The sequence below is a fragment of the Gavialis gangeticus genome, unplaced genomic scaffold (genome assembly GCF_001723915.1).
Source record: "Gavialis gangeticus isolate Ggan-Ray unplaced genomic scaffold, GavGan_comp1, whole genome shotgun sequence".
Lineage (NCBI taxonomy): Eukaryota > Metazoa > Chordata > Crocodylia > Gavialidae > Gavialis > Gavialis gangeticus.
The window spans coordinates 10,920,025-10,925,001 of NW_017729034.1; the positions used below are offsets into that span (position 1 = coordinate 10,920,025).

General features: G+C 46.3%; 1 protein-coding gene across 2 annotated transcripts in view; it reads left to right on the top strand.

Moving 5' to 3' along the window:
• The window catches only part of GTF2E1 (general transcription factor IIE subunit 1), a 113,825-nt gene that overhangs the window by 92,650 nt on the left and 16,198 nt on the right, over positions 1–4,977 (top strand). The window lies entirely within an intron of this gene.

Genomic DNA, 4,977 nt, shown 5'->3' on the forward strand with positions numbered 1-4,977 from the left:
CTCTTTCATTTAAAAATCCTTAGGGAATTAATCCCACCCCCCTGCAGCCTCAATAATTTTCTTTTAATGTCAAGTCAAACACTCAGAAGGTAGGAAATGCCAGCATTCAAATTGCCTCTGCAACCTGTAATTTGGCCTTTAATTATATGATATGTTCTGTTTTTTTCACAAGACTCCTTCTTCATTTGCCACACAGGCTGGACTTGCTCTAAAGATGAATCAGGGTTGTATAATGCAGGGGGGAGGGCTCCATAGAGCTTCCACCTTGTCTGTTGCCAAAGTAGAAAAGATTTATGAGACACAGGGCACTGCAGGAAGAGAAAGCAAGGTCATAGGGCCAAGGCAGCTGGACAGTGCCCTGTAACACTGGATTTGAGGCCTACCTCCACTGCATAGTTTCTGGGTGAGTCATTTTTTAAACCAAACTGTTTGCAGGTGATGGCTATATATGTACCTGTCTCAAGACCCTGAGGTCTGATTTGCAGCAATGCTGAGCATCTTCCAGATCTGCTGTTCCCTTGCTTTTGAGTACTTCCTTTTGCAGTCTTAATTTTTCTTATGCCTTTGTTCTAGGCCTGTGCTCATACAGTTACAGTCCATGTCATGCATATGCTCACCTGTCTAATAACTCAAGGAGGCTGCTGACCCTTCTCTTTTATTCAGACCCCACCATCAAGATTTTACATGACTTTGAAGTGTTCAGGCCTGCATGCTCCAAAACCTGACCAGCAGCTTAATTTTAGCATGCATTTGGGGAGGGGAATCGCCAGCATGTTCACCTTTGCACATTCAGCAACGCCTGTGCCAGTCTTTGTCAGATGGTGTGCCTTTTACGCACAGACAGAGAGTCTGATGGAGTACCAGGCAATGTGGATCGTGCATGATTGTGTTTGGGAGGAAGCTGAGGGAGGGTATCTGTTTCCAATTTGACATTTCCATGTTCCAGAAGAGTCACCTCTCAGCCTTTTTTGCCTGTGGTTCAGGACAGCTGGCCAGCTTGGATTGCATAAGATTGCTGAGTGCAAAAGCTGCACTTGTGCCCTTGGTCAGAGATGATGTCAGTGTCAGGGTAGGAGGAGGATATATGTTGTCGCTGCAGTCTTAATGGTGCAATGTGCTTGAGGAGCAGGTGATATCACATAGAGGGTGGCCGCTATTCAAAGTGTGTGTGATGGGACAAGGTCCTCTGTGATGACATATTGCTGTGCACATTGGAAAGAATTGCTACATCAGTGTTGTTGTCATGTGCTTCTTAAGGCTATGATGCTGGGTGGCCCCTGATGTGACTTTGAGGACCCAAGTGAGGCCATACTTGGGATTTGGAAGTACTTGAGGGCACATTTCCATTTTGGAAGTACTGTTGGCTGTGGAGATGGAATGTGAATGAGATCAAACTTTGACTTAAAAGTGAACTGGACTGACAAATTATATAATGTGCAGTTTATATATGTGTGGTGGCACTGTTTACAGTATGGAAAAATGGTCCCTAGCAGACTAGTATAGGATTTGCCCTGACAGGCAACAGGTAAAACCAGCCCCTCAAATCTGGTCCTGAATGTGGGTGCCTCTTGTGATGTGCTGCCTCACCGTAAGAACCATGAGCATTTATTTCAGAAACTTGGCACATAAATCACTCCTGGATTCCTGACATAACTCATCTATTGACATTTATTGTTTGTTCATTAAGAGCCCTGAGGTGGAGAAGTTGCAGTAAATCAGACTTACCTTCATGTGTTCCATTAACTCAGAGCTGCATTAACTTCCTGATGTTTAGGTCCTTTGAATTGGAGCAGTCCAGACTGTTTTTAATCTTTGTTTAAGACTCATGGGAGATCTGGCGTGGAAGTGCAAAAAACCTGAACCACCTGAGCACTGTATCATAGGTTTTCCTCTGCAGGGCTCACCATTCACCACTGCTCATTCAATAACTTCATCATCTGACCTGAAATGTGCTAATTATTCTAGACTTATATGGGTTGTTCTATCAATTTGGAAGTACTGCTGGCCCTGGGGGTAGAATGTGAATGAGATCAAATGTTATGACTTAAAACTTAACTGGACTGGCACATTATATAATGTACAGTTTATACATGAGTGGTGGCACCTTTTACAGCATGGAAAAAAGGTCTCTGGCAAACTGTTGTGTGTATGCTCACCCCAGACTTCTCCCGTCACTACTTCTGAGTGTTGTTGCTGTTGCACCCAGGCAACATTAGCCTTGTAAGAAAGAGTCTGAGCAGCTTGTTTTGCCAAATTTCATACTGATACCAAACTCCCAAGCTGAAGATCTAGATTTGGATGCCAACACCATTGGAATTATTCTCTGGTGAGGAAACATTGCAGGGGAAGGAGCAGGGAGATTTTAACACAAAAACTGAACATTTTGCGTAGCCTCCATGGAAGGCACTTGCTCCTGCCAGCTCAGGTTGGGGTGTGTGGAGGTACTTCTGTCATCTTGATTTGTAGCACAAGGAGGAAGAGTTTGCAAGTACAAAGTAACTTTACAAGCTTTTGTGAGATCCCAAGCATTCCAACTTCCTGTAGCAATCTGTAATTCTTATTTTTGTATGTATTCTGAGCACTATCTAAACCTCCCAACTGCCAATAGTGTTACGTAAGCATTATCTATGTATTGGAGGTGAAGAAGCAGAGGTAGAGAGAAACGATGCAACTAAGCCCCAGGTTTCATAGATTCATAGACATCAGGGGTGAAAGGGACCTCCCACAGAAGAATCTGTGCATCTCTACAAGGTGTGCAATCCCAGGAGTCCTGACTTTTGGATCTCTCTTCAGCACACTGTCTACCAGCAAGCCAGTTCCTTCTAGCTATTACAGCACCCCTGCACCATGCTGAGTCTGTTAACTGGAAGGAGAGAGCACAACAGTTCACATGCAGTTAGGTGACTTTAGGAGACTGCCCCTGCACTCTTTGCTAGAGACTGCTGCATGTCTTATTCCCCCTCCCATCCATGCATCTCCCTTCAAAACTTTCCTCCCACCACATGCACTCCTTGGCTGAGTGTGGACACTGCAGTGGTGATGTAGTGATTGGAGCATACTTGTGAAATGAATTGACTTCCAGTGTACCTCACCAAGCCAACAAATGAGACAGCTCTTAAAGACAGTGCAAGCTGTTCACTGAGCAAGAGGGCCCTGAGCATGACATTGCAGTGATGTGGGCAGGTTAGTGTCCCCAGTTCCCAATGGAAAATGGAACAGAAGGGAAATTCCTTACATAGGAAGTGCTTTAACCTGGTAGATTAACCCAGGAGCCAGGAGGTGTACAAGTTCCAGTACAGCCTCTTACACTGATAATTTAACCTTGGGCAAGTTAATTCCAGTCTCTGAACTTCGGGCTCCCTATTAGTAAAATGAAAATAATATTTGCTGTCTTTACAAGGGTTTTGCAAATGTTTGTAAGGGGGCAAAGTAATGCTGTCAGTTAATAGGAAGAGAAGTCCATAGTTCTCTTCTGCCAGCCCTGAATTCAGTTTCCAAGCAAGCAGAGCCACCTTCTCCATGTAGCATTTAGAACAGAGGTAGGCAAAGTACAGCCTGTGGGCCAGATACAGCTTGCCAAAAAATTCAGTCCAGCCTGCAGGTGATCAGCTGCCAACTCACTGGATCTGGCCCACTGGTAGCCAGTGGTTCCAGCTGCCCCATGGTACTGGGTGGACAGGTTGGTGAGCAGAGATGTTTCCACCCAGCAGCATCAGCTCTTGATGCACGGCATCAGCCGTGGACGTGGATGGTGGCTTCTGCCACAGTGGGTGGGCAGCAGGAGCAGCTGTGGATGCTGCCAGCAGGTTCAGGAGCCCCTACACACAAACTTTCGGCAGTGTCCACAGCTGATGCTACCACTCTCCTGGCACAGCGAAGGCTCCCGCCTAGAGTCCCAACCTGGAAGACCATCAGGACCTGGGATAACCACGGCTCCCCAAGAGATAACAAGGTCTAACAGCCCCAAACTCCTGGAAGGCTAGTTTAAACTGGACATCAGGAAAAACTTCTTTACAGTCCAAGTATCCAGGGTCTGGAATAGACTCCCCCCAGAGGTGGTGCAGGCACCTACTCTGGACTCATTCAAAAGGCGTTTAGGTGTTTATCTTGCTGGGATCATTTGACCCTAGCAGACTTCCTGCTTATGGCAGGGGGGCTAGACTAGATGATCTCATGAGGTCCCTTCCAGACCTAATGTCTATGAAGTCTATGGAACCTGTCAGCAGCATCAGCTGTGGACCCAGGCAGGAGGTTCTGCTGCACCGAGTGGGTGGTGATGTTCATTGCGCACACCACTGGCAAGTTCTGCATCAGGGCTCTGGAACCTGCTAACGGTGTCCACAGCTGATGTCACCACCTGCCCGCTGTGGCGGAAGTCCAAATCTGGGTCCACAGCTGAGCATCAGGGCTCCTGTTGAGCTACAGCTCTGACCAGGTTCTGGAGGGGGAGAGAGAAAAGGAGAGAGAGAGCAAGAGAGATGGAAGTGGCCCTTGACAGGTCACCAAAACTCACTGAGTGGCCCTCCAGCTGAAATAATTGCACACCCCTGATTTAGTATGTCCTGGATTTCCCAGGCATCATTGCAAGTGTACATTAAGCTAACATGTTTTGCAGTTCCTTCAATATTGGAACACAGTGAAGTTCTGCCTGTGTGCTTCCCTGAATTCCTAGTCACAGATGGACAAATGAAACTGAACACACAACCCTACTGTGCTAGAGTTTAAAAATAGATCATCCAGAACTTCAGTGTTGCTGAGCCAATTTAATTACTTGTCTGCTTGGCTGGTTTGTTAGATCTCAATGAGATCTATAAAACAGTTTCCTAGCTCATTGAGTCCTACCTACACAAAGCTGCTTACTGGAATGCAGTAGTTCAGTGTGTTTCTTTTTTTCTTTAGTCAAGCAACAATGAAGTGACTATAAACAATAAAGTTTCCCTCTCTCTCACCCTTCTCTCCCCCCCCCCCCCCCCCCCC